General features: G+C 40.6%; 1 pseudogene; it reads left to right on the top strand.

Annotated features, from left to right (window-relative positions):
* Positions 1 to 13,249: 13,249 nt before the first annotated feature.
* Positions 13,250 to 14,254, top strand: LOC101422525 (endonuclease 8-like 2 pseudogene; annotated as a pseudogene).
* Positions 14,255 to 27,080: the final 12,826 nt, after the last annotated feature.

Genomic DNA, 27,080 nt, shown 5'->3' with positions numbered 1-27,080 from the left:
TCATTGTAGTTTTAATTTGTATTTCTTCAATGGGTAATGATATTGAGCATATTTTCATATATTTATTGACCATTTGAATATCTTCTTTGGACAAATATCTATTCAAATCCTAGGCCCAATTTTTAATTGGATTGTTTGTCTTTTCATTGTTGAGTTGTAGGAGTTTTTTATATATTCTGGACTTTAAATCCTTATCAGAAATAAGGTTTCCAAATATTTGCTTTCATTCTGTAGTTTGCCTTTTTACTTTCTCAATTGTGTTATTTAATCCACAAAAGTTATTAATTTTGATTAAGTCCATTTTGTCTGTTTTTTCTTTTGTTGCTTATCCTTTTGGTGTAAAATCTAAAAATCAGTGGCAATTACTCCATTACTGCCTTTCTTTTGTATTTGGTTGGTTGTTTTTTGTAGTGTACTATTTTGATTTTCTTTTTCTTTCCCTTTCTCTATATTTTTTAGTTATTTTCTTACTAGTTACCTTTGTAATTACAATTAACGTCTTAAACTAATAAACTAGTTTGACTAGTTCCAACTTAGATTCAGTTATATACAGACTCTCTACCCATATATTTCCTTCCCTCCCCTTTTGTATTGTTAATGCCTCAGATTATATCTCTCACATTGTATGCCCATTCACATTAAAATTAAAATGTTATTTTATACATTTGCCTGTTAGATCACAAGGACAGAAGGTAGGTGTATTAGTCAGCCAAAGGGATGCTGATGCAAAGTACCAGAACTCTGTTGGCTTTTATAAAGGGTGTTTATTTGGGGTAGAAGCTTCCAGTCACAAGGCCTTAAAGAGTCCAACTCAAGGTACCAAAAGAGGTACTTCCTCACCTAAAGTCTGTTGCCACATGTTGAAGCAAGATGGCCAGTGATGTCTATGAGGGTTCAGCTTTCCTTCTTCCTCATAACGTTCTGTGGTACCATCTCCTTCTGATCTCAGCTGTAGGCTGGCATAAGGCTCATCTCTTTCCCTGGGGCTCATTTTTACCCCCAGGCTCAGCTGCCTTAATATCATCACAAGGCCAGCTGTAGACTATCAGGCTCATCTCTCTTCCTGGGGCCTCTGCTGTTTCTAATGAGCTGGCTCTATTCTGCTATGTTTTTCTCCTGAGTGTATAATTCTGTGTAAGAGTCCACTTTATCAGCCCAAGAGGGTTGGGACTCAATGTTGAGTCACACTCTAATGATGTGGTTGAATCAAAATCCTAATCTTAACATAATTTAATCAGACATCTCAACTAAATCTAATACAATAAAGGGTATCACTTCCAGAGAAACAGACCAGTTTATAAACACAAGCAATATCTCTTTTTGGAATTCATAAATAATATCAAACTGCCATGTGGGAAAACAGTTACAAATCAAAAGTACAATAATACAAGATTTTACATTTACCTATGTAGTTACCTTTGTCAATGTTTTTTTTATTTCTTGTTATGACTTGAACTTACTGTCTGGTGTCTATTTATTTCAGCCTGAAGGATTCCCTTTAGCATTTTTGTAGGGTAGGACTTTTGGTAATATGAACTGTTTCCATGTTTTTTTTATCTGTGTGGCTTAATTTTTCTTTCATTTTTGAAAGATACTTTTGTCAGATATAGAATTCTTGGTTGTTTTTTTTCTTTAAGTATGTCAACCTACTTTTTTTTGGCCTTCATGGTTTCTGAAAAGAAATCCTTTGTTAATCTTACTGGGGATCCCTTGTATGTGACAAGTCATTTCTCTGTTGCTGCTTTCACTTTCCTCTGTTGGTCTTTGGATTTTGGATTTTGACAATTTCACTATGATGTATCTTGGTATAGATCTCTTAGAGTTCATCCAGCTTGGAATTCATTGAGCTTCTTGGATGCGTATATTCATGTCTTTCATCTGTTTTGGGATATTTTCAGCCACTATTTCTTCAAATACTTTTTCTGCCCCTTTCCCTCTCTCTTGCTGCTCTGGTACTCTGATAATGTATATATTGATACACTTGATGGTGTCCCACAGGTCCCTCAGGCTCTGTTCATTTTACTTCATTATTTTTCTTATTACTCCTCACACTAAAAAATTTCAATTGTGTTTCTTTTCAAGTTTGCTGCTTCTTTCTTATGCCTTTAAAAACCTGCTGTTGAATCCATCTAGTGTGCTTTCATTTCAATCACTGTATTTTTTCAGCCCCCAAATCTCTGTATGATTCTTTTTTTATAACGTCTAGCTCTATTTACTTTCTGACAATACTTTTGTAATTTCTTTTGTTATTTATAGGTGGATTCCTTTATCACACTGAATATATTTAAGAAAGTAGATTTGAAGTTCTTGACTAATTGTTCCAATACATGTGCATCCTCAGAGATGGTTTCTGGAAGATCCTTTTTTTCCCTGTGAATGAGTCATAATTTTCTGTTTATCTGTGTGTTTGTAACTTTTGTTGAGAGCTGGACATGCTAAGTATTATGTTCTTCTTTTAACTCTGGAAATCTAGTTTTCCCAGTCCTCTGGGATTGCTAGGTTTTTGTTTGGTTTGGTTTTTCTTGTTATTGAGGGCTTGAACCATCAACATGTGACTTTTAAACCACATGGAATGGAAAGATTAAAAAACAAAACAAAACAAAAACTACTGTATCTTTAAGACTCCTCTGCCATTTTTCCCTGCAGGGTATTGGATCATTGGTGATCTAAAGTAGCTAATTCAAAGCACTGATGGTGATCAGACAACACACACCTGGATTTTGAAGGACTAGGTCCTTATAGCCTGGCACCAGCAAGTTGTACCAGGAACTGGGCTGCAGTCCCCACTCTGCCTGCCATGCACCTAGGGGTTGAGGGATCATGGTCTCTGTACAGAGGATGAAATTCATCAATATTTACTGCTATTTGCCAGCCTCTTCCTTCAGCTCTTCCCTGGATCCTGCACAGAGTTCCTCTATACTCCAGAGTTTCAAAATATTTGATTCAGACAGTTCCTGCTGGTTCAATAGTTGTTTTGGTGGAGGGACTGATTCCTGGAGCTTCTTACTCTGTCTTCCCACAAGCCTCCCATTAATAAACTATTGTTAAAATAAGAGAGCAGTGTTAGCTAGTTGATTTTAGCCTTCAAATGGAATACCTGTGTTTCTTGGTTCTTGGCTGAGGATCTTTTCCTATTACTATCTTCCATTCTTGGGGGAAACAATGTTCTTGCATTGGCCAAGGCACAGACACAAATATATGTGTGGGTGAGGGTGCTCCAAGGCACAGACACAAATGTATGTGTGGGTGAGGGTCCTCCAAGTTCTGCTTGTCGTTTATACATCACAGTCAGTCAGGGTAGGGGTCAGGGAAGAGCTGGGTTTTCCTCTGTGACACTGAAGAAGGAAGGTTGATTTGTTCCCCAGATGCTCACCAGTCAGAGGCTTAAAGAGCCATGGAGGCTGCTGTTGCTCCTCTTTACCTCATACATCCATTCATCCACATACCTACTCAATAACTTTTATTTTTCAGGAGGTGTCAGAGATTGAACCCAGGACCCCATACATGGGAAGCAGGTGCTCAACCACTGAGCTACATTTGTTTCCCAATGAGAGTTGGTTTTATCATTTTTTTGTTTTGTTTTCAGGAGGTACTGGGGATTGAATCCAGGACCTCGTATATTGGAAAAGGGCCCTCAGCCACTTGAGCTACATCCACTCCCCTCAATAACTGTTAGGAATCTTTTGTGAGCTCATGATTCAGAGGGGTAGACCAACTTCTGCAGAAGATTGCTCTGCAGTGTAGTGGTGGGGAAAACCCAGCACAGTGGAAGGTGACAAGAAGGAGGTGAGTGATGAAGGAGTGACATGTCCAGCTCTCTGTGAAGGACTGTAGGGTCAGGCCAAGCTTTCCTTTGAGGTGCCTGGCCATTGCTCAGGGGCACTTTTAGTCTTGGAGGGAATCTGATTTCATAGAAGTGCCACTGGGAATATTAAGAGCAAAAGCCATAGTGTAGCTACCACTGCTGCCCTCTCAATGGGACAACTCCTAGGTTTGGAGTATCTTTTGAATAAAAATCTTTCCAGTATCCTGACTTAACATCATCACCTTTATAGGTTCATATCAACACCATACAAGGAGTTCATTTTGCAGCTTATACACTGCTATTACATTTATTTCACTAATGTGTTTGTCCTTTAAACTTAATCCCAATTCCAACTGTTTTCCTCAGGAAAATATTCTGAGTCCATGAAGAATAAAGATGGGAAAGGAAGAGGCATCAAGAATGTGTGTGAGGAGACTAAAAGAGAAAGCATGCCCACATTTCTTTGTACAGATTTAAAGTAAAATCCACTTGGATTTGACTCATTAAAAAAGGGCCATTTTCTGCCCTTCTGCCCCTGAGCAGTATTTGTTATCAGTGGCCAGAGCAGGAAGTCATCCTTGGAAGCTGGCAGAGGGGGCGGGGGCATGTGCGTGATGCGCAGGCCCCCAGGCTGAGCAGACGTGGAGCCTGATGAACCATGAAGCAGGTGGGTGTTCTCTGCCTGGTGTTTGCCCAGATCCAGCTTTAACTCTCACCAAGAGCTGATACTGGTTCTCACATTCCTGAAAAAGATCGTCAGTTTACTCATGTTCTGTTCTCTGAGCAGCCAGGCAATGTGTTGTCTTAAATAACAAAACTGTACAAACGACAGTTTAGTCTCAAAGGAAATGTCTCACCTAAGAAATAATCTCCCAGTGCCAATTGTGGGACGATCATTTTCCACTCCAAAAACACACTGAAAATGTTGGCTTTTAAGATGCATAAACAGTAGAAATGTGAATTCACTTGCTAATGCTGAGCAGAGAAAGCAAATTTCCTTCGGATGGCAAGCCAAATAAGCTCAGCTTCCATCGTGCTTTTACTGCAGCAGAGTTTGCCATAGTTGTTTAGTTAAGGTTATTTGTGCCTTTTCAGAGGCCGTATTATTCTTAGCACTGTGTCATAGGTGATTGACGTTCTTGAAGCTTGTAGAGGTTGGGCATCTTTACCAGGGACACCCAGAGGATAGGCTTTGGGGTGATGATTAGATTCTTGGGTGACACTGCAGTTATTCACATCACTCCCAGCCTTCTTAACAAATCGTCAGTGAAGAAGGGACTTGCTTCTGTCTCCACAGTTTTCTGCTTTTGCATATTTGGTTTTACTTCCTCACTGTAGTGAGGTGCTTAGCAAGGAGTTAGAAAGTGTACATTCGATTTGTGAAATAGTTGTGCACATCCTCTCTGGAGATGGCCTGATACAGCACACAGGAACTAGAGCTGCAGCTCTCCTGTCAAAGAAAAGTGCCTGATGTTGCTTCTTAGTCCCTTCAACATCTCAGTGTATGAGTGGGAAGTTGCAAACGTGCTTCTCTTGCCTGTTTTTTGTCACCTCTCTCACACACCCTCCTCCAAGGGTGGCGTCTTCATGGGTTTGTTATTGCTTTGTCTGGCTAACTGCATCATTTCCCACTTCTCACCAAATGTTGGTTTGCACCCTGGTCTGTCTGACAATGAAGATTAATTTTCCTCTTATGTGATGTGAAATGCAAAGGCAAAACCTAGTTATCCCTTTCTGTGTTTGTTAGAGAAGTAAGAACTGATGTAGTAGTATCACCAAAAAATAATCTGCAGACACCAGAGATATCCTGTGTGGCAGGGAGGTTGCCTCAGCACAGGTTCTGTGACTCAGGGCTTGCCTAAGTTATTTTCTGTTTACAAGTCTGAATTTACTCTGATACCTGAGCACTGCACTTTACATTAAAACTGTCCAGTGACCTCTGATTCCAGAATACATGGAATAAGTGCATGTCATTTATTCCTCCTGCTAATTACAACTAAAATCCCTTCATAAAACATATGAATCACTATCAAAGACTCTGAAAGGTGAGAAAAAGAAGACAGAGAGCTAGGGACCTTGGGATTTGAGAATAACCCAGAAGTGAGTTTCTTGAGTGTGTGTGTGTTTGTGTGTCCTCTTTGTATAGCCTTGGCACTAGAGAGGCCTAAAACCTGGAAAATTCACCTAGCTCAGATCATAAAAAGCCCCAAGGGAAGCCTGCTCTCTCTGGTCAAAGGACCAGGAAAAGTAAACTTGCAGGACAGAACTCTTTAAACTCTACCAGTCCTATGTCAGACAACGAGAAAAAAGCTGTGACCATTACCCTCTCCTGTGAGTGCTGAGGCCAAAGACACTGTGGAAAGAGCCCTGTGAACCACTTCTTCCCTGCACTAAGGAGGTGGCACCCACCTGCTCCCCACTCAGTGCTGTGGAGATTGTGGGGTGGAACACTGCCAACCATCTCCACCCTGAATTAAGTCAGCAAAGAGGCAGAGCACCTTCTGCTCCCCACTGGCACAGCAGCTGCAGAGACTGGGCAAGGAGCCCTATTAACCCTCCCCACCCTTCACTAAAGGAGGAGCAGCAAGTAGGGAGCACCTCAGCCCCTAACAACTAGACATGGGGGTGGTGGGTGCTGGAGAAGAGGAAGGAGAGGGAGCTGTTGAGGAAGTCCTGCAAAGACATTCAAGTGATCCATGAATGAAATTGACCAGAACCAACACAGCAATAGGATTGAAAGTTGAACTAATACTGCACAGGATTCAGATTAACCTCTGGATAGCACACAAGTGGGGCAGACAAGAATAGCATGATAAACTCTTTGAAAACTACATTAACATTTAAACGACAGCCCACAAAAGTGGGCCAGGATGTATGTTTTGAACCTACACAGGTTCTGCCTACTAAAATAGAATATTTAAATAGATACCAGAGTCTCATGACATAATACTAAAAATTTCCAAGGAACTTTTTACACCAAGAAGCAGGGAAATATCAACTTAAGTGAGAAAATAAAATCAACAAATACCAACAATGAGATGACACAGATGTTAGAATGATTTGACAGGGATATTAAAAGTAGCTGTCATAAAGATGCTCCAACAAACAATTGTTAATATTCTTGAAATAAATAGAAAATTGTAAATGCTCATCAAGGACATGGAAGATATAAAGAAGAACCAAATGGAACTTGGAAAACAGAAAAATGTAATAATCAGAACTTAAAACTTACAAGACACCCAAGAACATCACGGAGATGACAGAAGAAAGCATCAGTAAACTTGAAGATAAATCAATAGAGATGATCAAATCTGAAAAACAGAAAGAAAATAGGTTTAAAAATAATTGAACAGTGTCTCAGGGACCTGTGGGACAATTAACAAACAATTTAACATTTATATCATCAGAGTCCCAGAAAGAGAAGAAAATAAGTAAGAGCCTGAAAAAATATTTTAGGAAACAACAGCAAGAAACTTCCTAAATTAGATGAAAAAATATAAACTTACAGATTCAAGAAGCTGAGCAATCCCGAACAGGATAAACACAAATAAATCCATAGATAACACATAACCAAACCCCTGAAAATTCAGGACGAAGAAAATATATTGAAAGCAGCCGTGGAAAATTGATGTATACCTAAAGGGGAATAGCAATTCTAATGACAGATGGAAGAGGCAGAACATTTTTCAAGTGCTCAAAGAAAAGAACTTTCAATCCAGAATTCTGTATCTATCAAAAACTTTCTTCAGAAATGAAGGTGAAATTAAGACCTCAGATAAGGAAAACAAAAAGAATTTATTGTCAGTAGACCTCCTCCAAAAGAATTGTTAAACTTGGAGCATCAGGAATGAATAAAGTTATAGAAAGGGTAAATATCTAGGCAGACTATTATTCCCTCAAGCTTTTAAATTATGTTGATGGTTGGAGGCAAAAATTGTAACATTGATATAGGTTTTAATTTATGCAGGGGTAATAGTAGAACAACTATATCACAAAGAGGCAGTGATAGAGAGACCTAAATGGTGGTAAGATTTCAATATTCCAGAAGAAGTGGTGAATTGTTGATACTAGTAGACTGCAGGTTTATATATATATTCTAATTACAGATGTTTTATATATATATAAAACACATATATTTTTGTATTTACATATATGCTAAAAAACCATACAAAGTGATATGCTTTGAAAACTATAGATAAATTAAAATGGAATACTAATAATTGTACGAGTAACCCAAAGGAAGGCATGAATAGGGAAACAAGCAAACAAACATACAAAATGAATGAGAAACAAATTAAAAACAAGTAATAAAATGGCAGGCTTAAATCCTAAAATATCAATAATCACATTAAAATGTAAATGGTTTAAACACACCAATAAAAAATCAGATATTGGCAGAATGGATTAAAAAAACACAGCATGATCCAACTATAGACTGTCTGCAGGAAACACACTTCAAATATAATGATATAGGCTGGTTTAAATGTAAATGTATGGAAAAGATATACTGTGAAAAACTGATTCAAAAGGAAGAGTAAGTGGCTATATTTGTATCAGGCAAAGTAGACTTTTGTGAAAAAAAATTACAGTGAAAAAGACATTATTAATGATAAAGGATCAATTCACCAAGAAGACATAACAATCTTAAATTTGTATGCACTGAATAACAGAGCTTCAGACACATGAAGCAAAATCTGGTAGTACTGAAAGGAGAAATAGACATAAAATCAGAGACTTTAAAAACTACTCTCTCAATAATTGAGAGAACTACTAGACAGAATGTCAGAAAGGCTATAGAAGAAATGAACAACACCATCAATTGACAGGATCTAAAGAACATTTATAGAACACTCCATCCACCCATTCAACAATGTTAGAATACACATTCTTTTCAAGTGCATATGCAAATTTAATCAAGATAGACTGTATCTTGGATCATAAAACAAACCATCAACACTGAAATCATACAACATATATTCTCTGACTCCTTAATAACAAGAACGATAATAGGAAAATCTCTAAACAAATAGAAATTATTAATGCACTTCTAAATAATCCATGGGAAAAAAGGAAGTCTCAAGGAAAACATATTTCACTGAAGTAAAAGGAAATTATAATTCGTCAAAATCAGTGGGACACCAGATCTTGGTGTGCATTTCTCTTTCTTTCCCATTTCTCAGCAAGTTCCGTTCTTCTCCCATTTCCCCAATAATTCTTTATTCTTTTTACTGGCCTAAAGAAAAAATAGTGGAGTACAGCTAAAGTCGTGCTTAGAAAGAAATCTATAGCTCTAAATGCGTATATCAGAAAAGAAGAAAGCACTTATATCAATAATATAGAGTCCATCTAAAAATATTAGAAACTTTTTATCTGTAGAAAAAGAAGAGGGGAAAAAACCCCTGAAGTAAGCAGAAGGAAGGAAATAATAACACAAAGAGCAAAAATCTATGAAATTGAAAACAGAAAACCAATAGAGAACACCAATGAAACCAAAATCTGGTAGTTTGTAAATATCAATAAAATTGATTAACCTCTTACAAGACTAGCAAAGAAAAACAGATAGAAGACACAAATGACCAATATCAAGAATGAAGGAGGGAGCTGAGGTGGTTCCGGTGCTTGAGTGTCTCTCTTCCACATGGGAGGTCCCAGGTTGGGTTTCCAGTGTCTCCTGAAGAGATGAGCAGACAAAGAGAGCACACAGCAAAAGGACACAGAGAGCAGACAGCGACCACAAACAATAAGGTGGGGGGAGGATAAATTAATAAAAAGAAATCTTTAAAAAAAAAAAGAATGAAAGGGTAGATATCGCTATAGACTGCACAGATATCAAAAGGATAATAAGAGAATACTACAAACTCCACAAATTTGACGGCTTTGATGAAATGGACCAATTCTTTGAAAACCACAAGGTACAAAATTCACCCAAGATAAAACAGATAATCTGAATGATCTTATAGCTATTAAAGAAATTGAATTCTTAGTTAAAAACTTTCTGAAAAAGAAATATCTAGGTCCAGATGGTTCACTGATGATGTCTATCAAACATTTAAGGAAGAAATAACACAAATTCTATGCAATCTCTTCCAGAAAATAGAATAAAAGGGGAAACTTTCCAACTCATTTTATGAGGCTAGCATTACCCTTATACCAAACAGGAAAGATAGTGCAAGAAAGAAAGAAAGAAAGAGAACTATAGAGCAGTAATTCACATGACAATTGATGCAAAAATACCAAAAATTGAATCCAGGAATATTTAAAAATAGTGATACATCAAATCTAATAAAAATAATACTATCCCTATTGTAGATGACATAATTGTGTAAGTAGAAAATTCCAAGGTTGCAGGATATAAGGTCAACACACAAAAATCAATCATATTTCTTTATACTAGAATGAGCACCTGTTAACCAAAATTAAAACTGAAATATTTACAATAGCTTCAAGAATGAATAGTATACAGATCTGTATGTTCAAAACAACAAAACTCTGGTGAAAGAAATTGAAGAAGACCCCAGTAAATGGAAAGGCATTCCATATTCAGGGATTGGAAGGCAAAATAATATAGATGTCAATTCTTCCCAAAGTGATATATTGGTTTAATGCAACTCTTATCAAAACTCTGGCAGAATTTTTTTGTAGATTTAGATAGCTGATCCTAAAATTTATATGAAAAAACAAGAAATAGAATAGCTGAAACAACTTTGAAAGAGTGGAATAAATTTGGAGGAATCACATGATTTGATTTTAAACTTATTTTACGGCTATAAAAATCAATACTTTGGGAGAAAAAAAAAGGAACCTAAACCTCATACTTGATGAAACAATCAACTGAAAAGGGATCATAGATTTAAATGTAATATGTAAAACTACAAAATTTTAGATGAAAATAAGAGAAAACCTTTGTGAACTAGGGTTAGGTGATAATTTCTTACATAGGACACCAAAAGCACAACTCACAAAGGAAAAAAATTAAATTGGACTGTACCAAAATTAAAAACTTTTGCTTTGCGAAAGATACTGTGAAAGAGAACAACAAAAAAAAACAAGCCTCAGACTATGAGAAAATATTTGCAAATCATATATATGACAAAGGACTTGTATCCAGAATATACAAGAATTTTCTAACCTCACCAGTAAGAAAACAAACTATGCAATTAGAAATCAAGCGTAAGATTTAAACAATACTTCACAAAATAGAATATATCAATGGAAAATAAGAATATGAAAAGATTTTTCACATCATTAACCATGAGAGAAACACAAATGGAAACTATTATGAGATACCCCTGCATACTTATTAGCATGGCTTAAATAAAAAAATGTTGACATGGGTGCCAAGCAACTGGAACTCTCATACATTGCTAGTGGGAGTGCAGAATGGTGCAACCACTCTGGAAAACAATTCGGCAGTTTCTTAAACAATTATGACCCAACAATCAGATTCCTGGGTATTTATCCTAGATAAATGAAAGCTTATGTTTACACAAACATTTGTATACAAATGTTTCTAGCAGCACATAAATGGCCACAACAGCTTTATTTGCAATAACTAAACTTGGAAACAACTCAGATGGCCTTCAGTGTGCGAATGGTTAAACAGACTGTGGTACATCCATAGCATGGATACCATGGAGCAATAGAAGGGGGGACGGTGAGGCCATCAACATGGGGAAATCCCCTGAAAAAATCTCCCCAAAGATTCAGTGAGTATAAGGACAAATTCCACTTGCTTAGAACTCTGGAGGATGGTAATGACTGGAGAAGGACTCCACAGATGCTGACTCAAAGAAAGAGACAAATAGCAGGTAGGAAACTTCTGTCCTAGACTAGCTGATCCTCTCACTTCCCCTTCACTCAACCCTGGACAGCTTGGAGCTTTCCAGAGGCAGCTCTCACCTCCCCTTCACTCAACCCTGTGCAGCCTGGAGCTCTCCGCAGGCAGTGGCCTGGGTCCTTCCCTCTGGGGAGACAGACTATAGAGGAATTCACTGCAGTGAATTAGAACCCCACATACATCTATGCACAAGGACCCAAGTCCGCAGAGATGCCAGGTATAACACTAGCCACTGAGGAGTGCTGCATACAAAAGGATCCCTGGGGGCATGGGGAGAAACTGGCAGATCCCAGCCAAGTGTTGCACTCAGTCAAGTGAGTTACTGTCAGCAGAATTCCCTAAACACTAAACAGACTTTTCTGGAGTGACTGCCCTTCTGATTGACCCTATACCCACCTTCTGGATCAACCCCATCTGGCTCCTCAGGGCAGGATTCCCTAACAGGGAAGAAACTAAAGGTAGAAAATATAGCTCAGTCAAGGGGACAAATTAAAAATTCACGGGAGGGAAGTGGACTTGGTCCAGTGGATAGGGTGTCCGTCTACCAAATGGGAGGTCTGCGGTTCAAACCCCGGGCCTCCTTGACCCGTGTGGAGCTGGCCCATGCACAGTGCTGATGCGTGCAAGGAGTGCCGTGCCATGCAGGGGTGTCCCCCACCTAGGGAAGCCCCACGCACAAGGAGTGTGCCCCATAAGGAGAGCCGCCCAGCGCAAAAGAAAGTGCAGCCTGTCCAGGAATGGTGCTGTACACATGGAGAGCTGACACAACAAGATGACGCAGCAAAAAAAGAAACACAGATTCCTGTGCCACTGACAACAACAGAAGCAGACAAAGAAGAAGATGCAGCAAACAGACACATAGAACATAACTGGGGTGGGGGGGAAGGGGAGAGAAATAAATAAAAAATAAAAAATAAAAAATTCACGGGAGATACAGAATTTGGAACAACTAATCAAGAAATTCAAACAAATCTCTCAAATCAATTAAAAAAGATGAATGAAAATATGCATAAAGCAATAAAGGATATTAAGAAGACAATGTGTGACCATAAAGATGAATTTGAAAGTATGAAAAGAAATATAAGTGAAATTATAGGAATGAAAGGCACAATAGTAGAGATCAGAAATATACTAAAGCCGTGCAAAAGCATATTTGAATAGACAGAAGAATGAAGAGTGAACTAGAAGACAGGACAATCGAAATCATACAGTCAGAAGAACAGAGAGAGAAAAGAATAGAAAAAATTGAGCAGTGTCTCAAATTAGTAGGCTATAGATGTAAGTTATGCAATATAAACTCCAGGGTAACCACAAAGAAAGTATTTTGAAAAGATATAGAAACAGAAATGAGAAAGGGATCAGCCAGCAACACCACAGAAGATCACCTATACAGAAAAGGATTTTACAATAAAGGAAAAAGAGAGATTAAAAAAAAAAAAAAAAGATATGACATGAAAACCAAAGGACAGGTGCCCCCCTGCCTTTTCTGCAGCTGCCATGACCTCCCTGCTAGCAGGGGCCAGTGCACTTCCCAAGGTGAACCAGGGACAGGGCGAGTGGGTGGCCCTGGAGGCCTGAACAGACCCCGGCAAGTCCTTTTTAGTGGAATGCCAGAATGGCCGTCTGTAAGGAAATTTCATCACTTGGTCTCCCTCTCTGTGAGGCAGCAGGTGGTCAAGATGGGGGTTGGGCAGAAGCAAGAAACTCAGCCCTGCCGACCTGCAAGCCCTGTGGCTGAAGACACCCAGTCCATGGAAAGAAATTATTCCTTAGATTTGATACAGTTGATGAAATGGAGCCCTCTGGAAACAATCCACTATCAGAGTCTCTGCAAAAAGGGCGAGGAAGGAAGAAGCTGGGACCCAAAAATGTACTTTGGAGCCCCATGGACAGAAAATCTCTGACCAATCCTTAGGGTGCACGGAGCTTGTCGTTCCCAATGGAGAAGATAGTTCTGAATTTTTGAGGGGAGATACCCCTGCAGGAAATGCTGAGAGGTGGCTACAGGTCAGCTTTGGTTTGTTTGGCAGCATTTGGATGAACAAGTTCTCTAGAGCCAAGAAAGCAAGCAAAAGGATGACTGGAGAGATTTTTTCCCCAGGTTGGTCCTGAACTTTGGTGGTGGTGGCTTTCTGGCACTTTATAATTGTCAGATGTCTTGGAGCTCCCACCCAGTGGTCAAACCCCACTTTGACATCTTGTCTGAAAACTTCCATTGATGACAGTCCTTGCAAACTCTGGGCCAGGCTCAACCTGTCTGCTGTACACTCCTGGATCAAAGTTACTTCTCAGGTCTAGGGAACGTCATTAAGAATGAAGCCTTGTATAGAGCTGGAATCCATCTGCTTTCTCTTGGTTCACTCTTAGGTTCTTCAAGTCTTGAGTACCTTGTGGATCAAGTGGTGGAGTTCAGTACATGCTGACTTCAGGGAAGATTCCAGAGCAAACAGCAGCACACTAAGATCTACCAGAAAAAGCAGCGCACTGCCAAGCACCAAGTCATGAAGGAGGCCTTTGGGCTCCCAGGTGGATTCCAGAGACTCACCTGGTGGTGCTCATAGTGCCAGCCCAGGTTGCCACCCGAGGAGCTGAAGCAGCTCCAGCTTTCCTAAGGCCCTCAGGGCCTTTTTTCCTGGAATTTTAGCCTTTAGAGAACTGTGATACCTAAATAATAGAAAGGAGGGTGTCGGCAGGGATTGGGTCTGAATATAGGAATCAAAGGTTGCAGGTAGGCAAAGGGAATGTCAGTATTGTTGATATTCTTCTCCTTGGAATTACATCTAAGACAGAATTTTCATAGTGTTAGCTTTTTTTTTTCTTTTAGTTTGGTTAATTCTTCCTATTTAATTCTACCATTCTTAATGATGAGAAAAATTATGATGACGGTTAAAGGAGAAGTCTCTTGGAACTACAATGGGGCAATGAAATTCTAAGCATATGTAAACAGCTGTGCTCCCAACATTGCTTTGCTTGTTTTTTTTTTTTTTGTTTGTTTGTTTGTTTTTGTTTTTTTAAACTTTGAATGGTTTTGAGGCTCTCCATTTTGGGAAACAGGAAAATGGAATTCTTTCTATCCCCAAGATGCGATAGAGTAGCATAAGAGTGGTGCTCTGGTTCAGCCACCTGTCTGTATCCTTTCCCATTGGATGGAGACACCAAGATCAAAGAGAAAAGAGTGGAGAAAAATGGAGACCAAGTAGCTGACTGCCTTCCTTGATGCACCAATGGGCTTCAGAAAAAAATTCCTTGTTTAACTCTTTAAGGTGATATATTTGTTATGTTGAGCAATTCTGGAATCAAGGATTATAGAGAACTATTCTGTTATGTTCCATTAGCAATGACCACATGAAACCAGAACAGTGACATGGAAATAAAGGTCTTCATTATTTTTTGTTGTCATCATTATTTTGTCAGTAAAGGTTCTTAAACGTTCACTGAAATCTTAAATAAATGAGCCCTTCATGAAAGTAGACTCCTAGGGCTTGCTGAATTGTCCTGATGAACCAGTCCACCTAAAGGGAATAGGGAAGGGAGAAGGGGTGAAACTCAAACCTGCTCTTCTGACTGTAGGCGAGCAGTACTGGAGTAAGACCCAGTGTGAGACTAAACAGAGACTGCCTTTACCTCTGATGCCCCAGCACCTGGCATATGAAAAACATTGATTTGTGTGAGCAAAGTTGAAAACAGTGGTTGTTATTTCTGACTTTCCTTTACTCTTGTCTGTTTTAAGTCATTAAGAGTTGTCAACACCAAAGGAAATCTAGGGAGAAGTGAAAATTCTGTACTGGTTTTCATTAGAGTTGGTACAGAAAAATTGTATTCCAATTATTCTAAGCCAGGTCTTATTTGTTGGCCAACATGATCTCTGTTTTTTCAATCCATCTGATTTTTTTGGGGGGTGGGGAGGGGGGTTGGAACAGGGCTTTAATTAAAAATAATAGCAATTTAAAACTGGACCAGAATGGAGAGAAGGTGCTGTCACTCACATAAACTAAAGTGGCTTTTCAATTGATGGTATGGACCATTCCCAATAGGACATGTAAGGAGCTGAACAAAGTGGAAAAGTTAAATAGCTGGGTTAAAAAAACACAAAACCTCTTTTACTATTGCAGGGTAGTGGGAATGTGGAGAAGCATGGGAAAAATACAATTAGTGTAACCTATGGACTATAGTTAACAGCAATACTATAATATTTTTGCATCAATGCCAAAGATGTACTATGTTAATAATAGGGGGATATGGACAAATTATGCCAAATATATGCTATGGATCATAGTGGTAATAGTCTGATGATATTATATCATAATCTGTAACAAATGTTCCACAACAATGTGGTGTGTTGGTGGAATGTTGTTGTATGGGACTACCACACATGTGCATGATTGTTTTGTAAATTCACAAATTCTGTAATAAAAATATATTTTTAAAAAAACCAACAAAGGACAAAATGGCTGAAGTAAGTACTGCCTTTACAGGAATAACACCAAATGTTAATGGATTAACCTCACCAATCAAAAGACACAGATTGGCAGAATGAATTAAAAAAGCATGATTCAAATACATGTTGTTTACAAGAGACTCATCTGAGACCCAAACACATAAATAGGTTTAAAGTGAAATGTTGGAAAGAGATATTCCATGCAAATAAATAGTAACCCATAAAAGAGTTGGGGTAACTATACTAACATTAGACAAAATAGAATTTAAGTAAAAAAACTGTTATAAGAGACAAAGAAGGACATTAAGAAGAAATAACAATCATAAATATTTATGTCCCTAACCAGAGTACCTCAAAATATATGAGGTAAACACTGGCAAAACTGAAGGGAGAAATAGACTCCTCTGCAACAATTTTTGGAGACTTCAATACACTACTCTCATCAAAAGATAGAACATCTAGACAGATGATCAATAAGGAAACAAAGAATTTGAATAATATGATAAATGAACAAAACCTAACAGATACATACAGAACATTCCACCCCCAAACAACAGAATACACAATCTCCTCAAGTAAACATGGACCATTCTCAAGGATAGACCACATGTTGGGTCACAATAAGTCTCAATAAATTTAAAAAGAATGAAATTATACAAAGCATCCCCTTTGACCATAACAGAATGAAGCTGGAAATCAATAACTGGTGGAGAACTGGAAAATCCAGAAACACATGGAAGTTAAAAAAAAAAACAACTCTTTTTTAAAAAGATTTATTTATTTATTTATCTACCCTTCCCCCCCCACCACCCATTGTCTGCTCTCTGTGTCCATTCGCTGTGTGTTCCTCTGTGACTGCTTCTATCCTTATCAGTGGCACTGGGAATCTGTGTTTCTTTTTGTTGCATCATCTTGCTGTGTCAGTTCCCGTGTGTGCGGCGCCATTCTTGGGCAGGCTGCACTTTCTTTAGCGCTGGGTGGTTCTCCTTACAGAGCACACTCCTTGCACATGGGGCTTCCCTACATGGGGGACACCCCTGCGTGGCAGGGCACTCCTTGCACACATCAGCACTGGACATGGGCCAGCCCCACACGAGTCAAGGAGGCTCACTGTTTGAATTGCAGACCTCTCATGCAGTAGGTGGATGCCCTATCCATTGGGCCAAGTCTGCTTCCCAAAAAAACGACTCTTAATCAGTGGGTCAAAGATGAAATTGCAAGAGAAATCAGTAAATATCTGGAGATGAACAAAAACAAGTACACAATATATCAAAACTTATGTGATGCAGTGAAGGCAGTCCTAAGGGGCGAATTTATAGCCCCAAATGCTTGCATTAAAGAAGAAGAAAGAGCTAAAATCAGAGACCTAACTACATACCTTGAGGAACTAGAAAAATTACAACAAACTAAGCCCAAAGCAAGCAGGAGGGAAGAAATAACAAAGATTAGAGCAGAAATAAATAAGAATGAAAAACAATAGAGAGAATTAACAAAATCAAAAGTTGATTCTTTGAAAAGATCAATAAAATTGACAAACCCATAGCTAGACTGACAAAACAAAAAAGAGAAGATGAAAATAAATAAAATCAGAAATGCAAGAAGGGGCATTACTACTGACCTTCCCCACCAAAAAAAGAAGGATCATAAGAAGATAATATGAAAAACTGCATGGCAATACATTAGGCAACCTAGATGAAATGGACAAATTCCTAGAAACACCCAAACAACTTACACTGACTCTAGAAGAAATGGAAGGCTTCAACAGACCAATAACTTGTAAAGAGATTGAATCAGTCATGGAAAACCTCCCAATGAAGAAAAGCACAGGACCAGATGGCTTCACAGGTGAATTCTACCAATCATCCCAAGAAAAATTAATACCAATCTTACTCAATCTCTTACAAAAATCCAGGCTGTGGACAGCTTATGGCTGGAAGGATGGTTTATTTTAAGCTTGGCTTGTATGTGGGCTGCAAAGTCTGTGTCCGGCTCTTTGTGTGACGTTAACAATGAGAAAGGAGTAGCCCTTGTTCTCCGTGTATGTGATCGCAACTCTGACTGGTGACATTTCCATAGAACAAATCCTGCTCCCTGTCAGGCCCATGCACGCTCTTGCCACACTGGGCTCCTGAGCTCTGCTGTAATGGGGGCAGCCACATGGAGGATGGAGGGATAAAATATGGCCTAGAGTGGACTTACTGGTATTCTACTATAGCAATGGAAGAAATTAAATCATTGATGTGGAGATAGTGGTCCCTGGAGTTACTGAAGGGAGGGAGAAGGAAAAGGAGGTGTGATATGGGGGCTTTTTTGGGACTTGGAGTTGTCCTGAATGATACTGCAGGGACAGATGCAGGGCATTATATCTCCTGCCATAACCCACTGAACAGACTGGGAGAGAGTATAAACTACAATGTAAACTGTAATTCATGCTGTGTAGCAGTGCTCCAAAAAGTATTCATCAAATGCAATGAATGTACCATATTAATGAAAGTTGTTGATGTGGGAAAAGTGGGGGGTGTGGAGAGTGGGACATATGGGAACCTCCCCTATTTTTTAATGTAACATTTTGTGTGATCTATATATCTTTTAAGAATAAATTTAAAATACATTTAAAAAAATAAAGAGAGAGAGAGAAAAGAATTGGATACCCATGTGCAAAAGATTGAAAGAGGACCCCTATCTCACATCAGATACAAAAATCAACTCAAAATGGATTAGAGACCTAAATATAAGAACCAGGACTATAAAACTCCTAGAAGAAAATATGCAGAATCATCTTTAGGACCTTGTGTTAGGTGATGGTTTTTTTAGATTTGACACCCAAAGCATAAGCAATGAAAGAAAAAAATGGATAGAAGTGACCTCCTCAAAATTAAAATCTTTGTTTTAATCCTTTAATCGTGACTTTGTCATAAATGAGAAAAGACTACCTATTCAATGGGAGAAAATATTTGGAAACCACATGTCCAATAAAGGTTTAATATCCAGAATATATAAAGAAATCCTACAACTCAACAAGAAACAAACAACCCAATTAAAAATTAAGCAAAAGATTTGAATAGACATTTCTCCAAAGAGGATACACAAATGTCTATAAAGCACACGAAAAGATTTTCAACATCACTGGCTCAAAACCATAATCAGATATCATTTCAAACCTACTAGAAGGCCACTTAAAAAACATTAGAAAACTCACGTTTTGGAGAAGACATGGAGTAATAGGAATCATTATTCATTGCTGGTGGGAATGTAAAATGGTGCAGCCACTGTGGAAGACAGTTTGGCAGTTTCTTAGAAGCTAAGTGTAGAATTACCATATGACCCAAGAAGCAGCTACTAAGTATATATCCAGGAGAACTAAAAGTAGGGACTCGAACAGACATTTGCACACCGAAGTTCATAGTGGCATTATTCTCATTTGCCAAAACCTGGAAATAATCCAAGTATCCATCAATTGGTGAATGGATAAACCAAATTTGGTATACATATGTAATGGAATATTATTATTTGGCCATATAAAGAAATGAAGTCCTAATGCATGCAACAAAATGGATGAACCTTGAGGATATTATGCTGAGGGAAATAAGCCAGACAAAAAAGGACAAATATTGTATCATCTCACTGATATGAACATACTATAATAAGGAAAATCATAGAGTTAAAATCTAGATTATAGTTTACCAAGGGATATATACGGTTTAGAGAATGGGGACCGGGGTGAAGCTGCTCTCCAGCCTCTCTTTGGACTGTCAAATTCACCTCATTCCTTGAAGAACATCTTCAGATCAATTTAAACAAATGCTGTCGTGTCCCAAATAACTGTGTGAGAGAAGCTGAGGATCTTTCCCAGGTGCTGTAGAATCCTTAACCTTGCTTTTCTCACTTTGCTGAAACCCATATTGTGGAATTTTGTGGCTGATTTTGGCCCTAAGCATATGTTTACTAAGCACAGACATAGCTTGTGCAAAAATAAGTGTACTCTGTTTATTAATTTTGTATTATATAGAAATAATGTCAGGACTGTCCTTAGCATGTTCCAGGATTCAGGGTCAGAGTTCAGATCAAATCCTGTGTCCCTCTCACTGCCCTGAAAACTTTCTCCTCTGGGCTCCAATAGGCATTGTCATTTTAGGGTGTAATTGCTTATCATTTTTCTATCTGTCCTATATACTAGAGGGTGAGGATCCTGTCTTCTTGAGAATCTTTTGGGTCCTGTGGGTGTCCCTGGAGACCTGGCTGGCATAGTCATAAACAACACTCTTCAGCAGGGAGAACCCCAGACTATGGTCACCTAGTCTGGATTTCACCATCTAACCTCAGGACCTCGAGGGCGGACTTATCACATGGTATCACGAAATTCAAATGCTGCCCTCTGGGGCAGAGGCTGCAAGTGCCAGCCAAAATCTATCTCCACCCACCCCACCTCCTATGTAGGAGAATCCCTATTTATTTTGGGAGGGATAACATGCCCAGCTAATAGACCACATTTCCCAGCTTCTTCTACAGCTAAGTGTGGCCCTATGACTAAGCTTTAGCTAATGAGATATACAAAGAGGTTGTTGTTGGGGCTTCTAGGAAAGCTTCTCAATAGATAGTCTTAGAGCATCTTTTTGTCCCTCCCTCCTTCTTCTACCTCCTGCCTGGAATCTGGAGGTGACAGCTGGTGTCCCAGCAACAATCTTTGGTCATGAGATGACTCTCAGGATGGGAGCCAGAAGCTAAAGATAATGGAGATTAAAGATTGAATGAGTCTTGATCCTTGATGACCATTGCTGTGTCTTACCTGTAAACTTTTGTGTGAGAAAAAAATGAGCTTCTATCTTTCCTTTGCATTTCTAGCAGCCTAACACAATTCCCAAAAGATACACTCCTGATTTAGGTGTTGCCCTGGCCTTAAAGGCTTGGTCAGCCTTGAAGAGTTTGAGATTGCTTTGGCAGATCTGATTCTTATGAACATGCACTGGCTTCAAGGGAAACTTTGAAGAAGAACAAAATGGGAAAGAATAACCCAGAGGAGCGTGTAGATGGGAAAGAGGAGGAAGTTTGTCTTGGAAGGATGATTGATTGGATATGTATGAACTCTAAGCCCTACTTTGGCATCAGCTGGTAGGGGGATCACCTACTTCTCCACCTGTATATGCTTCTCTGAGCCACCCTCCAGGCCCAGCAGACCCTGGGATATGTGCCTTCTGCTGCACATCCCAGACCCCACCCATGTGGAAGCCAAGGCTGGCCCCGGTGAAGTGGAACGTGGGAGAACGGCAGCTGGGATAGACCTCCTTAAAGGCTGACCCTGGGTGACTTGTGGCTCGGCTTCTTGCGGCTGCCTTTGCCAGCCATGCACAAGCACTGAGTCCCTTCCGCGTACTGTCTGGTGGGAGTCCAGGGGCCCCGACTTAATAAAGAAATGGGATTTGCTGGAAGGGGACATCAAGTCCATTCACGAGTAGGCATTCGCCTATGGAAAATCCAGGCTGAAAGCTTATGGCTGGAAGGATGATTTATTTTAAGTTTGGCTTGTCTGTGGGTTGCAAAGTCTGTGTCCAGCTCTTTGTGCGAGGTAACAATGAGAAAGGAGCAGCCCTTGTTCTCCCTGCATGTCATCGTGGCTCTGACTGGTGACATTTCCATGGAACAAATCCTGCTCCCTGTCAGGCCCATGCACGCTCTTGCCACACTAGGCTCCTGACCTCTGCTGTAACGGGGCAACCACGTGGTCGTGTTCATGGCCATGATGAGTTTTATGAATTCTGAGGAGTGTGCAGATTTTGTTGTTGTGGTTTTAGTTCTGTGAGAGAAGAAATGACATCTAGCTCAGCTCTTTTCCTCCATCCTCCCCTGTGCCCCCAGCAGTTGGTTTGATTTCCAGCTGAGTCCGATGGGGGCCATTGCCCCCGACCTGCGGCCTGGGGGTCCAGGTCTGGCTGACGCCGAGGCGGCCCAGGCTTTGCTGGTACTAATGTAACTCAAGGCACAGTGAAGCTCTCCTCTCAGCTCGAGATAGGAATTTAAATTAAACCTCATTTAGCCGGGCGCTCCCTTTTGATTTATTGGCAGATGCCCGTGCTGTTTGAGCCTTGTTAAATTGCTAGCAAACACTTCACTGACCAGCTGTTCCTATTAAGCGGAAAGAGTGCCGTGGAGCAGGGTCAATCCCCTTGCACTCTGGATGGTTCTTTATGTGTCATCCCTGCGGAGCAGCCACAGGGAAGGCATTATCCCCAGCACCCTGGGAGAAGGCTGGTTAATGGGAACGAGGGATTCTTGTGCCTGGAGGTGGGATTGGGAGGGGGGCTGGCCGCCCTGGTTGGGGACCCCGTTGTTTCATTCTGCTTGCAGGGTTCCTGCCAAACTAGACTCTGGACGAAGGCAAGGCCTGATGTTCAGCCCTTGAGCTGACCTCAAGGAGGGACCTGCGCTAGGGACTGAGGAGCCCAGCACAGGTACAGCATCCCTCCCCGTTTGCCAGCCGAGGACATGGTTTTCCAGAGCCAGAGCAAGCCCAGGAACCCAGGCACAGGTGCAGCTCATTGCGGGGAACTCACGCATCCCCAGGAGAAGGGTGGAAATTCCTTTTCACCAATCCTCTTGCCTTAGCAAAGATAGGTACTGAGGGCCCCCCCGGGGTGGGGGAGGGGGGCAGCCCAGGGTTGTCCACGTGTTCATGTTGCATCTTTGTGGGAATGAGAGAGTTCCCACCATGTTCTGGAGGACATGAACCTGAGCTCAGGCCAAGGGCAAAGCAGGCAGCCCTTCCTGTGCTTCTACCTCCACTGGTGGCCTTGGTGGGTGCCTGATGCACCTTGGTGGGTGCACTCAGGGCTAGGACTTAGAGGGCTGGACACATGGCAGATGGCCCTAACCTGTTTTCTCCACCATGTGCTGTCCTCATTTGCCAATGTGCCTTTGCATCCTTCTAGCACCTGCACTCCCTTCTCTTTCCCCAGACTGAACCCTGCGGGTCACCAGCAGCCCCTTCCCTGGGGACTGAGTACAGATCAGCACGGGGCCCACTGGAGCCAAGCTTGTGTGCCAGATGCGGGGAAAACCCTGCTTCTAGTGCTCTGCGGCGGAGACACAGGGCTCTGGTGAGACTCAGGAAGGCACAGTCTCCAAGATCACTTTCCTCACCTGAGATTTCTGCTCCAGCCAGCAGAGGCATTGTTTTGGATTTCAGCAAAGTGTCTCAAGGATAAGTCCCTGGGCCCAGCATGGGACCCATCTCCCTGCAGCCAGGGCCAGGTCTGGCTCAAATGACTTGAGAGGTTTTAAAATGCCCTATGGGTCAGGCCTCGCCTTGGCCCAAGACTGCCTCAGAGAGAAACTCCATAAAGATTCTCTAAGACCTACTTCCAGAGTATCAGAGAATCTACTCCAATTGCCTCCCATCCCTGTTACCTCACAACACGAAGACAGCCAACCTCAAATAAAGGCCTCAAATCCAAGGGCCGGAGGAGGGGTTCCTGGATTTAACTTGTCCTGGGACGGCATCTCCTCGACCTCATGGTCAGACCTCAAGGTGAATGTTGTGCTGCAAAAATCCCAGGTTCTCTTGATCCCCCTGGGCCTTTGTGTCCAACCTCCTTTCTGTACTCTCATCAAATCCATGCTGGCTTAACTGAGATGCTCCAGGGAGGCACACAGGTCCAGAGGCATGCCGTTTGGGGACAGGATCAAGGGGACATCAGGTTTTAGGTGGCTCGTGGAAACTTCTCTGATGATGCTCAATATTTTGTTGACCTTGCTGGTACCAGCAACAGGCAGCCCAGCTGCTTTCAAAGAAAAGCTGCATTTCCCTTCTATGCCCCACAGTGAGGTCTACTTATTCTCCTAATGGAAGCCTTCTTTTAAATCTTACTGAAGGTTTTTGTTTTGTTTTTGCTTTCTCCTTTGTGTCATGTCTTTCTAAACAATACCCAGTACTGTTTTTCAAAAAATTTCCATTGATTTTTAAAAAATATAATTTTATTTTAAAAACTTCCCTTTTATTTTTTAAATCTAGTTCCAAAAATTTTCACCACTCCAAACAGATCTCTATACCCATTAAGCAATAATACCCTTTCCCTCCTCCTCCCTACCCCTGATAAACTCTAACTTACTTTCTGTGTATTTAATAGGAATGGAATCATACAATATTCATGTTTTGTGTGTGTGTCTGGCTTATTTTACTTAGCATGTATTCAAGATTCATCCATGTTATAACATGTATCAGAATGCCATTCCTTTTTATGGATGGATAATATTTCATTACATGTATATACCACATTTTGTTGATCCATTGATCTGCTGATGGACACTTGGGTTGTTTTCATCTTTTGACTATTGTGAATAATACTCCTATGAACATTTGTGTACAAGAATCTGTTTGATTTAAAAGGGGAAAAAGAATCGGTTTGAGCCCATTTTCAATTCTTTAGGGTATATACCTAGAAGTGGGACTGCCATTCTTGAGGAACTGCCAGACTGTTTTGCACAGGACTGTACCTACCAGGAATGTACAAGGGTTCCAATTTCTCCACATCCTTGTCAACACTTGTTATTTTTTAATTTTTTTCCCCTACAGCCATCCTAGTGGATGTGAAGTGTATTTCACTGTGGTTTTGATTTGCATTTCCCTAATGATTAATGATGTTGAGCATCTTTTCATGTACTTATTGGCTATTCGTGTATCTTCTTTGGAAAAGTATCTATTCAAGTCTTTTGCCCATTTTGTAATTGGGTTGTTTGTCTTTTTTGTTGTTGAGTTGTAGTAGTTCTTTACATACTTTGGATATTAAGCCCTTATCAGATATATGATTTGCAAATATTTTCTCCCATTCTGTGCATTGTCTTTTTTATTCTTTTGATTATGTCCTCTGATGCACAAAAGTTTTTAATTTTAATGAAGTCCATTTTACCTATTTTTTCTTTTAATGTTCAGTACTTCTTGTCTCTTTTTCTTTCAGAGGTATGTTGGGCAGCTCCGCTTCCTCTGACACAGTCCACACTTACACCAGGACCTTTGCCAGAGCTAAAACTGATAGCTCAGAGCAATCATCCTATTAAATCCACTTTAGGTGACTTTTCTGAGTGCAGTTCCTTGCATTTTCCCCTCACAAAACTCATCTGCCGTTTCTCTGTCTATGAACCAGCTTTGAAATGATTCCTGGTACTTTGTCCCCTTTGGCTCAGCATTTCCTTGCAGAGTGAGAACTCTTCCTCCATTTCAGCATTGTTATAAGTAGTTAAGTGTGTTCTGGCTTTAGAGTCAGACTTCATCTCTGGATCCTTTAGGCTCAATTTTCTGTGCTTTCCTTTGCTCTCCATTGATTTTTTTTTTTTTTTTTTAAATTTTTGTCCATCAGGCACAGCACCTGGAGGGGCAGAAAGTCAGCCTCCCACCATTGCCCCCTTTACACACTCATCAGTCTCAGTTTTTACCCCGCTTTTGGGAGACCAACACTGGATGGCAGAAAGGCCTTGGAGTCACACCTGGGTTGAATCCCAGTCCCTTACTAGCTGTGTTACCTTGGTCAAGTTATGTAACCTCTCTGAGCCTCAAAGCCCAGCTATGAAATGGGGATGAATACCTGTCAAATAGTGCAGAGGAAGGAGCCATTTGGTGGCCAGGGATAGATGGAGGAGTAATTTATTTTCCAGGTGCCCTGGCCTGCCTTTGTTTCATTTTGATACTAAAAATGACTAGAAGCTGCACTGGTCCTGCTTACCAGTTTTGCTGTCTTTCAATTGTTTGCCAATTGAGGGGAAACATTTTATATTAGTTAAAGATTTTAACATAGTAATAACACATGCACACAAGTGAAAAGAAGCATGTAGTAGTATATTAATACTATGCTAAAAAACAGCACTCCCCTTTCATCCATCCTCATCCAGTTTCTACCTAGTCACCATGAATTTTTTCAGCTGGAAAATAGAACTGCCTCAAAGAGTTGGGGGGAGACTGAAAAGCAGACTATTTCTGGGATCAGAGATGTGAGGAAATAATTGAAAAAATCAGACGCTACACCTGGCTCCCATCTTAGAGACAAAGGATGGCTACAGAAGACAAGGTGTGGGGAGAGAGACCTGTCTAGGCCTGTCTGGGCTCCCATTGTGTTTATCCATTGTGGTCCATTGTGTTTATTCCATTGTGTGCCTGTTTATCCAAGTTATGTGAGCCCATAAAAATCCCTCATTTTGCCTAAATCAAAATAAACAGAAAAAGCAGAGGGGTGCCAGGAGGAGATAACATGCACACAAAATGGCACCAAGGGTGGATTTAGAGGTAAAAAGTGCAATTGTGAAAAGTTATGGTGGACTGCAGTCAAAGCGTGCAGGGCCTTGTTCTGAGCAATCTGTAGGAATTAACTCATTCAATCCTCACAATAACTCGAAAGGTAGGCACTGCTGTTATCCCCATTTTACAGGTGTGGGAGTTGAGGCAGAGAGACCGATGAACAGCTCAAGGTCACACAGTTAGGGGTAACAGAGCTGGGTTCAAATCCAGGCCAATCAGCTCCTAGTACGTTTTCTGGGCCACTATAGATGAGATGATGAGAGCAAGTCAGAGCACAGCCCCAGGGAGGGAGCTTTGCAGGCAGGATGCAATTGTTAAAAGTTCTCTGGTTCCAGAATATTCCCATATGAGAACCCAAGGATGTAGCTGGAGAGGCACCTCAGCTGGAGCACAAGAGGCATCTAAATTCTTTTGGGAGGCTCCAGCTGCAGTAACGGGTGGAGGTGGGGACTGACGAGGCTGCTTAAAGGGACTATGAAGGAACTAGGGTTGGAAGAGACAGTGCTGGGAGAACAAGGAGAGATGATGTCCAGGGGAGGACGGGGAGGTTGAGGGACCACGGGAGCATACACACAGGTAGGGGTGAGGGATGGAGGTCAAAGGCTGAGCTTTCTTTCCTGCACTCTGAGAAGAGCTGTGACCTGCTGGAAAGGGTCAGAGTGTCACAAGCAGGGTCAAGAACTTGAGAACAGACACTGAGCTGGAACCACCAAGGCTATAG

The sequence above is a fragment of the Dasypus novemcinctus genome, chromosome 11, assembly GCF_030445035.2.
Source record: "Dasypus novemcinctus isolate mDasNov1 chromosome 11, mDasNov1.1.hap2, whole genome shotgun sequence".
NCBI classification, from domain to species: domain Eukaryota; kingdom Metazoa; phylum Chordata; class Mammalia; order Cingulata; family Dasypodidae; genus Dasypus; species Dasypus novemcinctus.
Note: the sequence above shows the minus strand (reverse complement) of the source record. Positions and strands in the feature narration are given on the sequence as shown.